General features: G+C 42.6%; 1 protein-coding gene and 1 long non-coding RNA gene across 5 annotated transcripts in view; one reads left to right on the forward strand and one right to left on the reverse strand.

The window, feature by feature from the left end:
* Window positions 1–16,150, reverse strand: part of LOC139008618 (uncharacterized) — an 87,221-nt gene extending 71,071 nt beyond the window's left edge. Inside the window, exon 1 of the long non-coding RNA XR_011471168.1 lies at window positions 15,997–16,150. This is a non-coding gene — a long non-coding RNA (uncharacterized lncRNA). The remainder of the gene's footprint in view (window positions 1–15,996) is intronic.
* RGS7BP (regulator of G protein signaling 7 binding protein) overlaps window positions 1–21,609 on the forward strand; it is a 121,507-nt gene that overhangs the window by 10,816 nt on the left and 89,082 nt on the right. The window lies entirely within an intron of this gene.

A 21,609-nucleotide genomic window follows, 5' to 3' on the forward strand; every position in this document is an offset into this window, starting at 1 on the left:
TTACCATTGAACTTGTAAATTCTTTACCTACTCAAACTGTCTGCTTTTTATTCCTTAAGTGTGTGTAGCAGGATGGCCATACCCTTTAGTCTACATCTATGGTTTCTCTCTGTAAAGTCATACTCTTTAGCTATTCAAAGCAATGATTCACTCTCCTTAATATCAAGGTCGTACTTGCCATCTCATCATAGTCCACCATGCTCCCCACACAGAAAACCATAACAGAGGGTAGGGTCTCAAATGGAATAAGATTGTACTGCTTTTAAATGGACTCGTGAAAAAGATAAGTGGTTTAGGAAACCATGTGGGAGAGCAGGAAGTTAGGGAAGATGCCTTTGAAAGGGCTGGAATAGAATTTTCAGAAGGCAGGATGTGAAATGGGAGAGGGCCTGCAAGGATATAAGGAGTGGCACTCAAGAAATCAACTTCAGAAAATCTACCTGAGATTGACAGGGACTCTCTAACCCATAATTCCACAAATTATAAACCTATTCAACATCTATGACAGTATTTCTATGGGGAAATATATTCATTTCCAACTCTGGAAGTCATCTCCTTTTCTGGGAACCCATTTGCAGAACACTCATCCTATGCCTCATGCTCTTCTAGCTGCTAGAGATACAACGGTTCTGTACAAAATAGTCAAGGCTCTTGCATCGATGGTGTAGGAGGATTGAAAATTGCTATCGTCTGAATATTTTGTGTCCCCACCAAATTCATATGTAGAAATCCTAATGCCCAATAAGATAATATTGGGAGGTTCGGCCTTTGGGAAGTGCTTAAACCCTGAGGGTGGAGCCCTCATGAATGGGATTAGTGCCCTTATATAAGGCTCCAGAGGAAGCAGCAAGAAGGCACCCCCTATGAACCACAAAGAGGGTCCTCACCAAACACAACCATGCTGGTGCCTGATCTTAGATTGCCCAGACTCTGGCTGTGAGCAATCCATTTCCATAATTTACAAGCCACCCACCCAGTGTATGGCATTTTGTTGTAATGCTCAAATGGACTAAGACAAACAGAAACAAGCCAGAGAGAGAATGTTTCAAATACTGATAAATGCAGTGAAGACAATTAAAAATAGGATGGTATTATTAAAGAATGATGGATGCAGGGCAGGAAGTTATTTTCAGATAGAGTATTCCGAAAGGCCCCTCTGAGAAAGTGACGTTCTAACTTGATATCTGACTTAGAGAAGGGATCAGACATGTGCTGATCTGAGAGGGAAGCATTTCAGGCAGAGGGACTAGCAGGTGTAAAAATCCTAAGATGAACCAACCCTGCCATGTCTGAGGAAAAGAGAAAGACTGGATTACCAGTTTGGAATTATCTTCATCTGCAAGTAACACAGGCCAGATTTTGGTGACTTAGTTAAACACATAAGGGTTTATTTTTCTCACATATTTAAAAACCCAGTGTAGGGGACAGCAAGCATTGGTTCATGATTCAAGGATATTAGGACTGAGGTTTCTATAGTGTTCCATGCCTTTTCCTCAAGGCCCCAAGAGTCATATCCCTGTGCCAGGCAAGTAGGAAAGACAGAGAGCAAAAGGCAAAGATGAAGCCAATTAAGTGTGCCCCCTTTTTGAAGGGCTTTCTCAGAAGGCATATTTCCATAAACATCTAGTTGGCCAGGGCAGTCGTGTGGTTGTGCTGGCTACAGGTTATTTGATCTGATTTACATACATCTCTCTCCAAATTTGCTGTCTAGGGAGAACAAAAATACTTCCGTCTGTAAGCCAAAGTGATGCTTCCTGAGGCATCCTTCGCAAGCCTGGGGAGACAAGCAGGGTAGGGCGCTTGGATGGGAGAAGTGAGGAAAAGGGTGCTGGAATGGAGAGAAAGAAGTGCAAGGAGATCCCTCAGCACCTCCCTCTCCTTTCTGCCCATCTCCGTGAGTTTGTTGCTCACTCATATATCCATTTAACATTGAACCACCCATTATGGGCCAGACTGCATGCTAGGCTTTGGAAGTATATAGATAAATAAAACACAGCCCCTGCCCTTGGGGACCATATCACCTAGAATCTGTGTAAGGACAGACCTATAAATAAATCATTGCAAAACAGTGTGGTCCGTGTGGTTTTAGAGATACACAGATGATAGTGCAGAGGCATAAAGGAGGCGGCCATCAGCTCCGCTTGAGTGGGTGTAGCCAGGAAAGACACTTCATAAAGGGCATGCTGCCGCTTAGACTGGCTCTGAAGAGCAAGTAGCAGTGTCCTTTCTCTTATATTTGTGTGGCCCTGGGCTTCCTACAATGAGTAAACCTCCGGGGACACTATTTGTCTATCTTGAACCAAGGGAAACAGAAATAGGAGTTCAAATGTGTGGAGAAGCAACTCATGTGCTGTACCCTTTGCACCTATTACTCCACGAGTAAATGAGTTCATCTGAAATATTCACTTAGAATCCAGTGGGATAATGTGTTCCCAACGTGCCCCTGTCCTTCTTGGAGGGGCCCCAGGATTGGCCGACGTGCTTTCCTTCCCTTCCACTGGCTGTTATTTCCATGCAGACTCTCTCCTTCCCTGGACATACTGCAGGACAAGGGTCTCTTTAGCCGGCAAACAGCTGATTTGAGGGTTTTAAGTTTCCTCAGTTAGAAAGGAAAGAAAGGGAAATAACACAAGGATGGCCCCACTGAAGCCGCCCCAGAGAATGTGAACTGATCCTGGCTCTGCATTCCTGAGACCTCAAGCACTTCTCTCTGGGCCCAGAAACGTTCAGACTTTCTTCCTCCATATGTCTACTCAAATTGCTCCATCCTTGACACCTCTTCCTTTTTGTTTGTCTGAGCCAGGACTAGAACTGACCACGTTGGGTTAGACATGACCTCAGGTCTAGGTAGACTGAATTCTGGGTTTCAACACCCGACCGGCTTCTCCCCAGGAGAGGACATTTGAGGAGTGGGACACACCATTACCACAGGGACACTGTCCTCCCAGGGCCACTCCAGGACACCAGTGAGTACTGGGGTGAAAAAAGAAATGGAGGGAAGGGTGAGGAGTGGTACTAAGTGTTGGAGAGGCTCAAAGGAGAGACAGCTTTCTACTGGGGAGATGGGGACATTCAAGGAAGTTACACTGAGGCTGGATGAAAAGAAAGCTTCAGAGAAAATGAGCCTGGGAAGAGATTCCCAGACCGATCTCAAAACACCATTTGTTCATATACCCAAACCCCTTGTTAGTAAATCCATAGGAACGCCTGTTCCTCAGCAAATGGAGTTTGAAATCATACCAGGATTCAACTAAATTGCCCCCCTCGTGGGATTTTCAGTCTTTGGCCAAAATTATGGTGTGTTAGAGCTTTAGGCTCAGAGTTTTAGACTCTTATTCCCTTTAGTGGGACTAATTTTGAAGCAGTCCAATTTGGCTTAGAATTCTTATTTCCATTCTTGCCATCTACTCACTGAGCTGAGGAATTATGTAAAAGTGTTTTGTTTTGTTTTGTTTTCAGTATCAAGAAACAGATAATTTCTGATTTTTCCTCTTTTAATATCATTCCATCACTGTGGAAATGCCTTATTTGTCTTAGAATTAAAGAATACACCATTCCCCCTCACCTGCACCCAAATATTTCTGAGGATGAAATACATTTTCAGCTACCACATCTGTTCAGACTGAGTGTGGCTTTAAATTATTTCTCTAAAATTTAGTATTAGGTTATTATTGTACAGGCACCAGTGTAGCTCTGATGTGGAAATGTGAAATGAGTTCAGATATCTATTTAGGTGCAATCTTTGCAAAAGAAATATCATCAATATTCATTCTGGGAAAATCGTGCTTCATACTTCAATATTCCAAAGGCATTCTCCAACTTCTGAGAAGGCAATTCTGTGGGATGTGAGGGGGGAAGAGGCAGGAAAGGAGGATGAATCAGCTGGAAAGGAAAAAAGAAATCGGGGAAGGAGGAACTAATTTGCTCTTTGGGAACTGTGTTGATTAAGGAGTCGGTACTGCCAAAAGATAAAGGAATGAGTTGCAGGGGAAATAAAGGAGAATGAAGCCGTGGGGTTCATGGTCGGAGGCAGTATGTAATTCAAGGTCTCCAAATTCAGGTCCACTGGGGCCCAGGTAGGCGATGTCAAAAAAGTGAAGAGGCCCAGGTGGGGCCGTGGTGAGCTGGAGAGCACACACCTGCAGATACGAAGCGGGCAGCTGCCACGCAGGTTGCTGATTCCCAGGTGGAAATGTGGGCCAAATGTACCATATTTTTGCTTTCTTTTTTTTTTCTTAAAGGAATCCATGAATTCATGCATGTGTGTGAAATATCACAATTTTTAAATGTTGACTGATAGAAAATATTTGCCAACCACAAGGGGACCCCAGCTTTTAGTGTCCACCTCTTTAAGGATCATCTGCTTGTTTGTGCTGGATGCTTGCAGATTGTTAGATGTGCACAATAAGAAAAATGCCAGGATGTCTCATCATTTCTGTTTGTAGTAGTATCTTTGACCTGTATTACCTTCTTAATTTCTTTGTTGCTTTCAGAATGGCACAGAGAGTGTTAAAATTTGTCATCACCTGTCACTCATTTTTTTAAAAAAAAGAAACAAACACCTACCAAATACAGAAAAAGAAGGAAAATATATTCTGGCCTTGAACTGTCAGTTAATTAAGGCAAACATATTTAATGAGCTTTATGAATATATTAAACATTTCTGGAATTAAAACTAAGGCAAGAAATTCCTTCCCAGTATTCCGTGTGTCCCTAGTCCAAACTCAAGATTCAGTGTAGCCCAGTGGATCATCCATTTTTCTCTTGCTCTTCCCCCTGCTTCCCCCTCCCTCCCTCCAACAATTGGAATAATAGCTACTGGGACCCATATGCCTTCCCAGGTGGTCTCATAAAGACCCTCATGCTCCCTACCATGGCAAGGGTTCCTTGGGCCTATAACTTTAGAGCTAATGGGGGTATTGTATACAATTCCTTGATTTCCCAGAGCCTTAGAGACTCCCAAGAGATATGCTTACCCTTAACTGAATAACTATAACTCATTATCACTATGGATAACTAGTGCTTTACAGGATGCAAAGTACTTCCACAAATATCATGTCACTGAATCCTTTCTATACCATTATGAGCTGGGAATTATTTCTCCCGTATAATATATGAGGAAACTGAAGTTCTGAGAGGTGAAGTATCTTGGCTTTGGCCACATAGCCTGGAAGGGACTGATTTGGAACGAGAAGCTAGGTCTCCTGGTTCCAGGCCACAGCCAGCCCTGTCCACTGCCCCACAGGGACCACTCTCCCCCATCCTCTGTTATTTGCCTTTAAGGAATTTCTATAGAACCAGAGCAGACACCATGCAGATTCTTCTCTCCCCTGTGAATGGACAAGCATCTCCTCTGCTTGTACTCCCTCCTTTACCATCAGTGCATGTTCTGATGTAGACCTGAGGCTCCAGATCACAGGAGGGACAGCAGGGAGTTCCCAGGAGCAAATCCCCCAGAAGGAAGAAGGAATCAGCACTTTGCTATAATGTCTATGGGACTGGTGTTCTGGGTATAGCAAGGCCCCTAAACTCTTCCCAGCCCAGGCCCTGGGATGGAACCTGTGTGCATGAACTGAAAACTGAATCGCTCAATGCTAGAGCTTTGCAGTCCAATTAACTTTGCTTCCAGATGCTTCTCTAAATAAATGGAAGACAGAGCACGCTGTCTTTTTCTAATTCTCAGTCTCTGACCTGGAGAAGTGGTGGGTAAGCTCTGTGTTCCCAGCCTCAGGGTACAATTTCCAGCTCCACTGTACCAGGAAGGGGAAATGACAGGATGGCCAAGTTCTAGTCTGACTGGCACCTCTGTGGCTCAGGCCAGCTTACTGTGGCAGCGAGCAACAAGGAGCTGTTTAGATACCTACGAGTATATTGCGTAAAGACAGTCCCAGGGTTCTTGGAGATGCCTGGGGAGGCTGGCTGCCACCAAGCAGGTGGGGGCTCAGGGCTGAGAGCTGAGGGCTCATGCCAAACGGCTGTGTAGCTGTGAGTTCAGGTGGTGAGAGGCTCAAGCTGTAGCACCTCATCTGCCCCAGCTCTTCCCCTGGGCCAGTTCTAAAGCAAACATTCGGAACTCTCAACCTGACGGTTACAGTAGAATAAGAACTTTTATTTCAACTTTCAAGATAAAATACCCCATGAAAATTGGCTAAGATGTCACCAGAGTAACATACATGGATGCTGTTAGCACAAGAAAGAATAGTTGTCGGATGGTTCGAGTTCCCTCTTTAACTCATAGTAGTGATGCTAATAGGATCCTAGGAGACCTCTCTGTGGGGTCTTGATTCCAGAAGCCATGGTGCAGAGCAGTGACCCTAACCCTGTGGCACATTTGAACCCTGGAGGAGCTTTGGGAAATACTGATTCTCAGCTCCCCTCCAGATCCATTAAATCAGAATGTCTGTGCTGAGGCCTAGACATGATTTTTTAAAAATCTCTGTCAGTGACTTAAGACCCTGCAGTAGGGGTTGAGAACCACTGGTGTAGAAGAAAGAGGTCCACACTGGTGATCAGTTTAAAGTTTTAGCCAGGCTTTCCACTGGGTCATTTGGATCAATTCTCTTCACTACTCTGAGCTGTAGTTTTCACATAATTTCTAAGTTTTCTGTACGCTGCAGCTGTGTATGTACCAGTGCAGTTCAGCATCACTTGCAACAGTGTAAGATAAGAAATGTTCTATTTACCCAAATGGGGTTAAACAGATAACAATGTACCTGGATGCTAGAATACTATGCACACATTTAAAATGACATTAAGTGAAAAAAAGCAGATTGTAAAACACTTTCGCAGTATGACTCCATTTTTTAAAACAAAATGAAGATTATATAACTAGATATAATTGCAAGAATGTACACCAAAATCTTTACAGTTTTTCCTTTCTGAATAAGTGACTTTCATTTTCTTCTTTTTACAGATCTGTTTTCTATAATCTCAGTACTACCTAAATAACCTGTACTAAATATTAAGGGGGAAAAATCTACCCACACGTCAAGCCTTGACTATCTAGAAAATCTCAAATATAATTATACTTGTGTATGCAGAGTTCTAGGTCTTCTATTCCTTTACCTGCAAAAACCTGATGCTTTGCTTTTCCTCTAGGTTACCTACAAAATGTGCTACCCTTAGACTTGTTCTTCTTCCTGATTTGGAACTACCGTTCTGAAATATATATATGAAAGCATTTCTCCTGCAGTATTTGTTCTGGGTCCTGGTGGGGCTGCCCCATTTCACTGGTGAGAATAATTAGAGAGGAGACAGAAGTGCGAGGGTCAGGAGGACAGAGAGCCAGGAGAGAAGGCTTTTGATCTGTTTTTCTTCCCCAGAGCATTCTGTCATATTTTTGCCTGGTGTGGTGGTGGTTATGAAGATAAAATGAGAGGCAGCAGTGAAAAGACGTAGCACACACTTAGGCACAACTTTGGGTTCCTTTGTGCATGCCTCTGAATGGAATAACTTAGCTATATACCAAATGTGGGACCTCAGAGCTTTCTCATCCCCAGCAAGCTTCAGTTTCCACTCCTGAAAAGTAAGGATAATAATAGTGTTAACCTCACTGGATTGCTGTGATGTGATGTAGGTAAAGCATTAAGCAAACATCAAACACAGCCGTGATGAATACATTCAGCTGTTATTATTATGCCTTATTCAAGTATTCCTTAACCAAAATACCTCACAATATTGATAAGACTTTCATTGTAATCCAGAAAAAGAGAATCGTTAAAGCTTATGGCTTTAACAGTTTGGGGTAGGAATAAAAAAAAAGATTGGAAGATTATATTTTGATTAGAAATGTATTTTTTGTCATCTCAGTCCTAAAAAAGAAGAGTATTATTTCAAGTGTTGAATCCTCTGCGGTTTGACACCAAGAATAGAATATTTCATTTCAGAAAGAATGCCTTAGAGAAATGATGAGCCAGTGATAAAGGCGGTTACACTAGAAAATGACTTTGAGTTTAAGGCAAGTATTTTTCTGTTATAAAAGTGATTAGAACTTTAAAAACGTTTTCAAAGCAACACAGCATATGCACATAATATAATGAATGTATCTTGACTTTTGTTGTCAAGGTTAAGGTTCAAAAGAACCAGGACTAGGTAGAGAAATGGGGTGGGGGGAACTTTATCAATTCACAAGCTTTGTTGAAATAGAGTATGAGAACAACATTGATCAGTGGTCCCCAATTTGTGATGCCCATTGGAATCACCTAGGGAGCTTCAGAAAGTACTAGTGCCTTGGTCCCGCCCTTGGAGACTCTGATTGGTGTGGTAAGGGTGTGGCCTGGGCACCAGAATTTATTAACTATCCTAGGTGATTCAGCTGCATAGACAAATTTGAGAACTACTGGCATAGACAAAGGATCCACCTGAGCAAACGGGCCCCACCCTGGGCCTCCCTTCCTCTTTGCTCAAAGGGATGTTCCCAGGGTGTGGCAATGAAGAGTAGCCCCCACATGGGACTCTCTTTCCTTCTCCCCCTTTTTCCTGCCCTCTGCTGAAGAGCTACATCAACTACCCCTAGAAATTTATGTTACATCATCGAAGACCAATGATCAGATGTCAGACTTAGCCCTTGCTGTGCCAGCCCGATGCCACCTCCCCTTGTCTGCATCCCCATCTCAGTTTCCACAGCCTTCCTCCAGTGGTGCCTGCGTCACATGACCAGAAAACTTCCATTTATGTCCACTAAGAGCTTCCTTGGGTAGGACCTCACTTTATACTAAATGACGTCGGTAAACCAGGAAAACATGTTTTAACCACTAATTTTAGTTAGAAGCCAAAGTTCTTCGATGGTGGCCTCAAAGGACCTGGTGATCAATAAGCAAATGAGCTGTGGTTTGAGCTCTGCTCATTGTGTGTGTGTGTGTGTGTGTGTGTGTGTGTGTAAGAGAAACAGGTTCTGAATGGAGAACAAGGAAGTTATCTACTCATCTTTTCAACATAGTTTAAGTTTTTTACTCCTTACATTGGAATAAGGTATTTTTTAAAACTAGAATTTGAAGTCACCTCCCAGGCTATATCCAAAAAAGAAAAGCAGGAGATATACTATAACAAATGTGGATTATGTGCAAAATGAGATTACACAGAGGAGATTTTGTTGGCCTGGAATAATAAAAATAGATTTAAGATTTAAAAGTGCCTTCATGATAAAAAATAATCTCATATTGTCCATAAAACATATGTACCTCTGTGATATTTTTATTCGTGTGCTGTAAGTGAAGAAATGGAGGTTCGTAGAGATTAACTGTCTTGCCCAGTGTCACACAGTCAGTAAATGGTAGGGTCAGTATTTGATTCAAAGACCACTAGACTTGCACTGTGCCAGGACTGAAAGAATACAAATAGTGTCTGCAGATAGCTTAACTTTATTAGATAAATAAATTTATCTTCATTTTATTCATTATTGCCAGGAATAGACTAATCTCTGTTGCTGATCAGTAATTGAGGAGATGTACTAGTATTAATTACATTGTGTGTTTTTTTTGTTCTTGTTTTTGTAAGCAAGAGTAGCTAGCTCTAAATATCTTAAACAAATAGGAGGAGTTATTGGAAGGTTATTGGGGGGGAGGGGCAGATCGTACGACAAATGGGGAAATTTGAGGGAGGGCTTAGAAAACTGACATGAACCAAGACGACCATATAGACTGCATAGCAGAAACAGGCTAGCTTAGACCTTGCTCTAGCCAATGCTGATGACCGCTGCTGCCCAAACCAGTCCTAGCCATCCCTTCCTCTTAGATCACACCCTGCAGCTTCAAGCGCTGGTAGGAATGCCCAGTTGGTCCCTAAGCATCCTGTCTGCAGGCAGGGGAGGGAGGCTCTCTTCCTTCACCTTCCAGAGTGGAAAGCAGGACATTGTGACTCCTCAGTGCCACCAATGTGGGGACTGTCCCAACAGAGAGAAGGGTTGAACATGGGCTGGCCAAAGAAATGACAAATGTCCCCTACAGAACAGCACTAGTTTTAAAAAACCTCTCCTTTTTTTTTGCAGTTTTAGAAAATCTTATAAGGGAGGTTTCTAAGGAAAATCACAAGCTACTGTAAAAACAAGAATATCTTGATTCTTTTAACTTTAAAAATCTGTTTAATCACTCAAAGTCATTGGCGACATCAGACAATTTGCACATAGAGAGTAAACTTCTGCAGCTGGGGAGTTTGTTAGGCGGCCCGTGGGGGCATACTCTCTCTGGTAGCTTTCTAACCCAGCTGCAGTGCATGCAGAAGTCCCCGTGCAGTAGGGTTAGAGCAGCTCTCAACCAGAGTCTGGAAATACCCTCCTAGCTCGGCCCTTAACTCAGCTGACATTTATAACACACTTTTCTATGTACCAAGCACTGAGGTGTTTTGGTACCTGGTTCTGGGAATACAAAGATAAAATATTCATAGGTCCTGGAAGCAAATCTAGTTTATGCATGTTTGTGGTGGGTGTGTCCTTGCATGTATGATTTTGAATGTGTGTAGGTTGCAATGCAAGAATTACAGAGAACCCAATTTTCAAATCACCTAGGGCAGTGGTCGGCAAACTCATTAGTCAACAGAGCCAAATATCAACAGTACAACGATTGAAATTTATTTTGAGAGCCAAATTTTTTAAACTTAAACTATATAGGTAGGTACATTGTTATTAACTTAATTAGGGCATTCCTAAGGCTTAAAAGAGCCGCATATGGCTCGAGAGCCGCGGTTTGCCGACCACGGACCTAGGGGATTTTGGTAGTTTATAGAATCCCTTTATCAATAACACTGAGTATCAGAGAGACTAATATGTTGAGACAGCATTAAATTTTTTTCATCATCTTTAAAATTCACCTCCTGCTCCATTTTTTAATGTCCTCTTTGCTACATGCATACACACACAACTAAAAAATAAAAACTCCTTATTGGTAGGCAAATACTATTTTTAGAGAAAAATCTCAGGTCTTGAAAGATTTTGTTTCATAAATATTTCTGGCATGCTTACTGTCTTTCAAAAAAATAAAGAGGAGGGAACTCACCAAAGGCACATTTATACTTAAAGTCAGGCTAATTCAGGTGATAAAACCTGAGCCAGAGCCATTTATAGGAAGAGCCGAACAATGACTTAATGTTATCATTGTTTAAATCATTTTCTAGACAACGCAAACACCACCACAATTTGTTGTAATATCCTCTTTCCTGAAGTTGTACTGGGCTTGTATCCGCTCAGTGTCTGTTTTCATAAACCAAAACAGAAGGAGCTGCCCAGAACAATGAGGCTTCATCTGCAAAAGCTTTATAAAGATGGGCTTTGTAAAGAGCCTTTACTCTTAGGAGAAATTGTGTAAATACCTCTTCAAGTGTCAAAATATTAACCCTTTGTTTCTGGAAGTTAAATGATGGAGCATCAATGTCTGCTTTTCTAGGCATTTAGAAGGCCATTTCCATTTAAAAACAATACATCTAATGATCTAGTAGTCTCTCACTTCACAGAGAAAATGAAAGCATCAGTCGCTCAAATACCTCTGTGAAGAATGAAAGTTTCTCCAAGTTCCTCATCCCTGGGGGCCTCCTCTTACCTTTAGTCCCCATCAGATCTTCTCTGGGGAGCCTGGAGCTCTCCATGTCCCCCACCCCCTTGCTAGGCCATTCTGCTCTGGCAAGTCTGGGGAGCAGGGGGCCTTGTCTGCTGTTGAGTCAGCCCGTGCTGCAGCCTGAATCACCAATGTTACCAGACTGCTCCCTTCAGCACTGCTCTTGCCTCTTGTGACTCTGGATCTTTCCTCAGAGCTTCATTGCCTACACAGACTGATTGAAATCTGGTCTGCCTCCCTTGTGCCTTCACTTCCCAGAGCACTGCTAACTTAAACCTCTGTTACCAGGTCATCTTCCCTGTTGACCAGCCAACCCCTGGCTGGCTGCCCAGAGAACTCTTCCATAGTGGTATATGGTCCACGTGATAACCATACCACCTTCTCGATTGGGCCCACATGTAGTCCCTTGGTTTCTGTTCTCTTGAGTGGAACGTCTCCCCACCCCCCACCCTCCACACACCTACATTCAATTCTCTTCTCATTGCTCTGAAACCTCATCAACCTTTTGTTGCTTTAGAGAGGCTGATGTGGATGATGATACTGAAACTCAGCCAGGATAAATAGGCCATTCTACCACCGGTTGTACTAATGAATGAGAAGCTATGGAAACCTCTAATACTACGTTCTAAAGCAATGGCTCTATTGTCCAGATTTCATGGACTTTGGAAAGCATATTTCATGAGGTCCACAAATATCCCCTAGAACAGGTGTTCTCAACTGTGGCTGCATATTAGAAATACCTGGGAAGCATTTACAGCTTGTGATGCTCAGGCCAGAGCCCACATCAATTACATCAGCACCCCTGGAGTGGACCCACGCTCCCCAGGTGATTCCAAAATTAAGAACCACTGCCTTTGCCCTGCTAGTATGGCTCAGTGGTTGAGTGTCGACCTATGAACCAGGAGATTGCGGTTCAATTCCCAGTCAGGGCACATGCCCAGGTTGCAGGCTCAATCCCCAGTGCGGGGCATGCAGGAGGCAGCCAATCAATGATTCTCTCTCATCATAGATGTTTCTCTCTCTCTCTCTCTCTCTCTCTCTCTCTCCCCCTCACCCTTCCTAAAAAATAAAAGAACCACTGCCCTGGAAAATGGCAGGATTGGAAATTAAACATAAAGATCAACACCTGATATGTTTTCTTCCCTATGAACTTGATTACCTAGAAGAGACCTGGATTTAAGAACAATTTCACACACATTCAAAGCTTTATGCTTCTTTGTACTTAGACACATTGAAGTAACACTGTATTATCAGTAAAGGTTGGAGGTCACTTCAGTCTTTTTTCCTCATGGCTATTTCTGAGCTACAGTTACTCTTTCAACAAAGATTTATGGAGCACCAGCCATGTACCAGATACGGGGTACCCCAGAAACCAAAGCAGATGTGACATGCCCTCATGGAATTTATATTTTTAGAAAACATATATGATAACATAAACAAGATAATTACAAAAGTGGTATGTGTACAAAGACAATAATGTATGAGAGGATAATGTGACAGCAAGTGTGTCCCAGCCAGGGGCAGGGAAAGGGCAGCTGTCTAAGGCAGTCTTTAGATTAGGTGTCCAAAGACATCTTTTCTGAGGGGTGAAATGTGAGATATTTGAGTTCTAACCAGAATGGTTAAAGGAGCTGGTCATGTGAAGATCTGGGGCAGAGCATTTCAGGCAGAAGGGGAGCAAGTGCCAAGGCCCTGAGGCAGGAACAGAGCTGGCGAGTTCCAAAACCTGCCAGACCGTAGTCTGGTGAGAGGGTGGGGGAGCAGGACAAGACAAGGTCAAGGATGGGGTTAAGAGGTTCTTAACTTTCGAATCACCTGGCCTGGTTAGGTCACAGGGAAGAGTAGATTTGATTTTAAAAAAAATGCAGTTAAAAAGCAATTGGAGGATGAGGTTTGTGATTGTAAAATGTGTGAGGGAAAGAGGGAGCTCAGTTGCTGGGGTGATAGTGGCTTATTTTAGAGGTATTGTTTTAGAGGTAAGGCCAGAAGGACCTCCAGATGGATGGAGGGTTGGAGGGGGTGGGGTGAGAGAATGAGGGGAAGGGAAGAATCCAACAGGAATCCTTCGCTTTTGGCCTGAGCAACTGACTGGATGGCAGTGCCACATGACGGAACAGGAAGGTCTGGGGGAGGCCCACTGTGAAGGATGAGAGAGCAAAAATCCAAAGCTTGGTTGGCACATCATAACTTTGAAATTCCTTTAGGCATCCATTAACACCCATTAGAACAGTGGTTCTCAACCTTGGCTGCACATTAGAATCACCTGGGAATCTTTTTAAAATCCTGATTTTAAATCCAGAGGCCCAGAAATCAGGATTTTAAAAAGATTCCCAGGTGATTCTAATGTGCAGCCAAGGTTGAGAACCACTGCATTAGAAGCTAATGTCCATTAGGGCAAGTCTGGAGCTCAGAGGAAAGGTCAGGGCAGTAAATTTAAATTTGGAAGTCATGGGTATGGAGGTGGTATTTAAACTCTGGGCCTGGGTGAGTTCACCTAGGGAGATGATGTAGATAGAAAACAGAATACAGTGAAGGACTGAGCACTAAGGTACTCTGAAAGTTTTGCAAGAAAAAGAGAGCAATAAAGGAGAGGGAGGAGAGGCCAGGGACCTAGGGTTATAGGGCTGTGGGAGTCAAGAGAAGGTGTCTCAAGGTGGAGGGTGTGATAGTTGTGCCAAGTGCTGCTGATCTATGAGAGGACGACAGGGGAATCCATGGATTTTGTGGGAGACAGGGTTTTGGTGACTCTGACACAAGCAGTGGGGTCAGGAGTTCAGACTAGAAAGTCAAGGAGACAATGAGAGGTGAGGAAGTGGAGACTGTGGCTATTGACTTGAGTACAAGAAGTTTTGCTGTGCCCGGAGGCATGTAGTTTCTTCCCGTTCTCTTGTCAGGGCACAAGTGGATGCATTAGATGCCTGATCCCAGGTGAACGTCATATATTCAGAGAATCCCCTGGTAGGAAAATGGCCTTCAGAAACCTGCATCAGTGCTTGGGGTGGAACTGGTTCTGTGCTCAGCCTATGCAATAACTTCTCAAAAGATGCTTCTTACCAGGCCTGCCTCTCCAGCTAACCATCATAACAAAAAAGCAACATATATGGTTAGCTTCAAAGCTGTAAATAAAGATTGGTCATTAAGTGACAGGAAAGGCTACCTAACATAGAGAGATTTGATATTAAAGAGCTTAATAAGGCTTCCTCACATTCCTATCTCCGCTTAAAACTCAAATAAATTCATATGGCTTTTTGGGTGAACTAGATTCTCACCTTCCCTACATAGCACGTAGGATTCTCCTTTTTGGAGATTAAACAGTTTTGCTAGCAGCTTTGAAGTGTGGCCTCAAGAAGCAAGTGGATGTGTTTGGCCAGTTACTGTCAGTTACTGTTTTAAAAAGCAAAAATCTAGTCTTTTGGAAAAGAATCTTGGGGATCAAAATGGGTAACAGTAAAAAATACTCAGAGACTTAAATGTCTGGGTATCCATATGGACAAGCCCTTTGGGGTACAGTCACTACTGAAGTAAGTTACTATAGAGGTACCTATCTAAGTCTGTTTTACAGAGGAGGATCATTTGTAACTCGCAAAGTCAAAATAGTCTTGCCCTGGATAGCTGCCCTTTTAGAACCGGAGCCCAGAAGTTTCTTCAGGAGGTAACATCCTAATTAGACAGTAAGCAATAGCCAAAAAAGTAGCTCATGATCTTGGAGCAGGGCCAAGTTTGAAAACCAAAGCCTGTGGCCATAGGAAGAGGAGAGAAATCATAGCCTTAGACATACCCATCTCAGCCAATCTATAATAATAAAAGGGTAATATGCTAATTAGACCAGACATCATTCCGAATGTCCTTCCTGATGAAGCCGGGGCCAGATTGAAGCCAGCCTGGGTCCCGGGTGCCTGCCGGAGGGAAGCTGATGCCGGCAGCCGGGGGAAGGAAGGCCTTCTCTTGCACAAATTTTCATGCATTGGGCCTCTAGTTAAATATAAAACTCCTTTCCTCCTCTGCTTTAACATGTTTTCTTGTGGATTCATGAATTTTAATTAAAAGTTGGTAAACCTAATCAATATGCATTACTTTATCCATACAACCTAAACCATATATATAACCAATTTCAATTAATATTATATCAAAATTTTGAATGCACCTATAAAACTTAATTTTTCAGCTTCAAAAATGAACATTTCCCCAATTTTCCCTTTTAGTCCTCCTACTTTATTTTTTTTACCTTTTAAAATTTTATTTAACTCACATATACTAAAACTCAATTTTTTGTTGTACATTTCTATGGGGTTTGGTAAATGCATAGAGTTGTATAAGCACTACCAACATCAAGATACAGAAGAATTTTATCCCCTCAAAACATTCTCTCATGCTGTCCCTTTGTAGTCAATCCCTCATCGCCATCCCCAGCTCTTGGAAAAGGCAGATCTGTTCTTTATCCCTCTAATGTTACCTTTGTCAAAATGCCAAAGAGCATGTAGCTTCGCTGTAGCACAGAGCATCTGGCTTCTTTCACTTCTTTTACTCATCCAAGATTCTACTTGAGATTCGTCCAGGTCGTTGAATGTCCACTCCTTGTTATTGTTCAGAAGCAATCCATTGCACAATATTCCATTGTACAGTTTGTTTATCCACCTACCAAATGAAGGGCATTTGTGTTATTTCCGGTTTGGGTGATTATGAATAAAACTGCTGCAAGCATTCACATATGGGTTTTTGTGTAAATTTTTGTTTATTTGGGGCAATACCTAGGTATGGAATTTCTGGATCCTATGGCAATTATGTATTTAACTTCATAGGAAATGGCCAAACTGATGTACCATTTTGCATTCCAATCAGCAATGAATACAATTAAAATATCTCTGCATCCTTGCCAGCACTTAATATTGTTAGCTTTTATTTGTTTAGTCATTCTAAAAGAATAGAGGTGTCTCCTTGTGTTTTTAATTTGAATTTGCCTAATGTTTAGCACGTTTTAATGTGCTTATTTGCCATCCATATATCTTCTTTGGTGAAGTGTCTATTTAAGTCTTTTGCTTATCTTTTATTGGATTGTTTGTTTTCTTTTTTTAAAAAATATATTTTTATTGATTTCAGAGAGGAAGGGAGAGGAAGAGAGAGTAGAAACATCAATGATGAGAGAGAATCATTGATTGGCTGCCTCCTGCAAACCCTACACTGGGGATTGAGCCTGCAACCTGGGCAAGTACCCTGTCTGGAATCAAACAGTGAGTGACTTCCTGGTTCATAGGTCGATGCTCAACCATTGAGTCATGTGGGCCTGGAGGTTGTTTGTTTTCTTATAGTTGAATTTTGAGAGTTCTTTATATATGCCTAATATGAGTCCTTTGTCAGACATGTGATTTGAAAATATTCTTCCCAGTCTGAATTTTTCAATTTTTAAGTGTCTTTCACAGAACAAATTTTAAAAATTTTTGATGAGCTCTAATGTTCAATTATCTTTTATAAATCATGTTTCTGGTGTCTAATTTAAGACCTCTTTGTCTAACCTAAGACAACAAGGATTATCTCCTATTTTATTTTAAAAGTTTTACCTTTATGTTTTACATTTGGATCTCTGACCCATTTTGAGCTAATTTTTATACAAAGTATGATAAATAGAATGAGTTCATATTTTTTAATACAAATGTCTAATTGCTCAAGCACCATTATAAATTGATTTGCATTTTCAAAAATAGTAAAATCTAATTGTATTGAAGATTACTTTTAAAAATTTTAAAAAATTCAGGAGAGTAAAGAATAATATTACTCATAATATCTTCACCCCAAAAATAACCAGTGATCATATTTTAATATTTTTCTTACTTATTTTATAAATATGTCTATAGGTATATGTTAAATAGCATGTATTTTTGCCATAGAAAATGTGTTTACTATAGAAAATTTAGAAATTATTATACAAAGCACAAAGGAGAAAATTAAAATTATATCCTTGACTATATGTTTTGTTCTTTTTTGTGTGTGTGTATATATATTAAAATATATAAATAGATTATATGTATCACATAATTTTTTTCATTTAAAAGTATAATTAACTTTCCATATTTTTAAAATTGAGACTAAGTATACTATTCTATTTTATTGGATATAATAATGCTTCAAATCCTTTATCATTAGTTTATTTTCACATTTGTATATTTAGTTTAGATAATTTAATATATTTTATATTTATTATAAATAACACTGTCAAATAATCCTACATAAAATTTTATAAATATATGTTTCTTTCCTCAGTATCAATTTCTAGAAATGAAATGTGGGTCAAAGAATATTACTACAGGGGTGGGCAGAAAAGTCATTCTTTCTTGTATTATTATAATGACTAGAGGCCTGTTGCATGAAAAGATTCATGCAATAGGCCTTCCCTTCTCCTGGCTGCCGACACCGGTTTTCCTCTGGCACCTAGCACCCAGGCCTTCGCTCCAGCAGGAGCCTCCTTCAGCGCCTTCGCTGCTCCACTTAGCACCTACATATGCAAATTAACCGCCATCTTTTTGGCGGTTAATTTGCATATCTTGCTGATTAGCCAATGGGAGGCGTAGCAAAGGTACAGGCAATTACCCTGTTTGTCTATTATTAGATTAGATAACCTGCATGCATTTTTCCATGTGAATAACTGTAGACCTACTTCTGCCCACCCTGTCTATTGACTCCCCGAGAGATTATACTAATTGATTTCCTTCAGTTTGAGGAAATAGACATTAAGATAAAATTAGAAATGCACGATATTTATTGGGGGGGAACATTTGTGAAGAACTAAGGGGAGTTGTATAAGCACCCAGACTGCAGTGCAGCCCTGAAAAAGCCTCATGGAGCCCATGAGCAAAGCTGATCTGGTAGAGGCGTCCTCCGTTGGGCAGGGGTGGCCCAGTTCTAACAAATCCACCATGCTCAGTATTGGAGGGAGCTCTGGAGAATGGGGCACTGCCATGAATGCTTGGGTGGATCCCAAAGGTGAAGCAGCCAGCCTTGGGCAAACTACGGCCTGCGGGCTGGATCCGGCCCGTTTGAAATGAATAAAACTAAAAAAAAAAAAAGACCGTACCCTTTTATGTAATGACTAGAGGCCCGGTGCACAAAAATTTGTGCACTCGGCGGGGGTGGGGGGGTCCCCCAGCCCGGCCTGTGCCCTCTCGCAGTCTGGGACCCCTCAGGAGATAACGACCTACTGGCTTAGGCCTGCTCCTGGGTGGCAGAGGGCAGGCCCAATCCCTAGGTGCAGCCCCTGGTCAGGCTCAGAGCAGGGCCGATTGGGGAGTTGGGGCACCGCCCCGTCATGTACAGAGCAGGGCGGATCGGGAGGTTGCAATGCCACCCTCAGTCACGCTCAGGGTAGACTGATTGGGGGGGTTGGGGCACCGCCCCCTGTCACACTCAAAGCAGGGTCAATGGGGAGGTTGCGGCGCCACCCCTTGTCACGCAAAGAGCAGGGCCGATCAGGGGGTTGGGGCGCTGCCCCCAGTCACTAACAGAGCAGGGTCCATCAGGGGGGTTGGGACGCTGCCCCCTGTCACTCACAGAGCAGGGCCCATCAGGGGGTTGAGGAGCTCCCCCCTGTCACTCACAGAGTAGGGCTGATAGGGGAGCTGGGGCACCGCCCCCTGTCACACACAGAGCAGGGCGGATCAGGGGGTTGGGGTGCTGCACCCTGTCACACTCAGGGCAGGGCCAATGGGGAGGTTATGGCTCTACCCCGTCACACACAGAGCAAGGCCCGTGGAGGGGGGTTGGGGCGCCACCCTCCATTACCCACAGAGCAGGGCCGATCAGGGGGTTGGGGCACCGCCACTGTCACACTCAGGGCAGGGCCGATGAAGAGGTTATGGTTCTACCCTGTCACACACAGAGCAGGGTCGATCAGGGGGTTGGTGCGCTGCACCCTGTCACACACAGAGCCGCAGGGCAATCAGGGGATTGGGGAGCTTCCCCGCTATCAGGCACAGAGCAGGGCTGATCAGGGGGTTTGGGCGCTGCCCCCTGTCACGCTGATCCCGGTGCCGGGAGCCTCGCTGCTCCGCTGATCCCGGTGCCGGGAGGCATATTACCCTTTTACTATATAGGATAGAGGCCTGGTGCACGGGTGGGGGCCGGCTGGTTTGCCCTGAAGGGTGTCCTGATCAGGGTGGGGGTCCCCACTGGGGTGCCTGGCCAGTCTGGGTGAGGGGCTGAGGGCTGTTTTCCCGCTGGCAGTTGACTAAAAGCTCCCAACCGCTCCTTGTTTTCTTTATTTTTTTTAAATTCTGGGCCAGCTTTAGCTCTGAGGCCTCGCTGCTGAAAATATGGATACAATGTTTCGGTCCGGGGCTGACTGAAAGCTGGTTTTGTTTAGCTTCTTATTTGCAACATAGTAATAGTTGCTTAGAGTTGCAGTTGAGAGTCCGGCAAGTGAGGCAGGGAACATTGGAGTCTGCAGTTCCTGGAGGAAGCAAGCCTCCCTGTTCGCTTCAGTGCATGGCTGCCGGCTGCCATCTTGGCTGACAGTTAATTTGCATAAGGATATGCTGATTAGCCAATGGGAAGGGTAGCGGTCGTACGCCAATTACCATGTTTCTCTTTTATTAGTGTAGATGTTTACTTTGAATTTATATTAGTTCACACAAACACTCCATCCCTGCTTTTGTTCTGGCCCTCCGGTCCAGTTTAAGAACCTATTGTGGCCCTGGAGTCAAAAAGTTTGCCCACCACTGATAGAAGCATTGAGCTCACTGCAGACCTCATAGCACATTCTCTCTTCCATGGCTGCCACATTTACTTGCCACCAGCAGTGTATATGAGAGCAACTGTGTTCCGGGATTCTGGTCATCATCAAAGGGCATTAACGTTATTCTTAAAAGTGGCCAATGTAGCCCTAGCCAGTGTGCTAAGTGGTTAGAGTGTCGGCCTGCGGACCAAAGGGTCAGGGTTCGATTCCTGGTCTGGTCGGGATGTGTGGGAGAGGCAATTAATCAATGTGTCTCTCTCACATCCATGTTTCCCTCTCTCTCCCTCCCTCTCTCTCCCTTTTCCCCCTTTCTCTCCCCTCCCTCCCTTCTACTCTCTCTAAAATCAATGGGAAAATATCCTCAGGTGAGGATTAACAAAAAGAAAGGGCCAATGTGGTGGACAAAAAAAAAATTTTTTTCATGTGAGTTTTCTTGATTAATATTGTAGTTCATCACCTTTGGTATAATTATTTTTTTCAATCATTTAAAAACTCCTAATATACTAAATCTACCTTTGTCAAATGGGATGCAAATACATTTTTCCTTTTTTTTTTTTTTTGTCTATCAATCCTTTCTCTACCAGTTCATCTCTTGATTATTTATTTAGTTAGAAAGAGATTCCCTAATTCAAAATCAGAATTATTTTCAGACATTTTTCTATTTTACTCTAGTTTTTTAAGCTTTTCTCTTCTTTTTATTTTTGTAGTATACAATCTAAGGACGGATTTCATTTATTTCTAAATATTTACCAATTTTCACAGTACTATTTTTGTAAATAATCTAGCCTCGCTCTCTATTCTGAAATGCCACCTTTGTCAGCTTCTTATTCCTTATATATACATGGTGTGCTAACCAAAGAGTTGAAAGGTCAAAGTAGATGCATGAGTATCATACATCTTATCCAACACAAAACTTTACTAAGGATCCAAGGATACTGGCAAGAACCCAAGATGAGGCACTTCTTTCAGAGGCGCCCGAGTCCACCACACACAGCTTCCCCAACTTGTCCCTTTCTCCTGTGTTAGGATATGTTTTGATTTCACATTAACAGCTGAGTTCTGAACAATTTATGTGAACATGTTGTTCTCAAAAAATAAATAAATAAAGTCATTTTGGTTTTGGGGTTTCCAGTTTTATGCTCCTTTAGTTAGACAGAAAATGCTTACGAGTACTTCTCAATCTCTAGCCAGCCATACCTCATAAATCCATAAACTGCAGATTTATTTACAATACACAGTCTAGACAGACCAGGTCTATGCTGCCAAAAAGTGTTATTTTAGATAAGGACTCTCTGGTATCTTTCCACTAATAAATACCATTAGCGTGTTTATAAAGAGCTCTGG

The sequence above is a fragment of the Myotis yumanensis genome, unplaced genomic scaffold (assembly GCF_028538775.1).
Source record: "Myotis yumanensis isolate MYYU_CA2020_CCGP unplaced genomic scaffold, mMyoYum1.0.hap1 SCAF_4, whole genome shotgun sequence".
NCBI lineage: Eukaryota > Metazoa > Chordata > Mammalia > Chiroptera > Vespertilionidae > Myotis > Myotis yumanensis.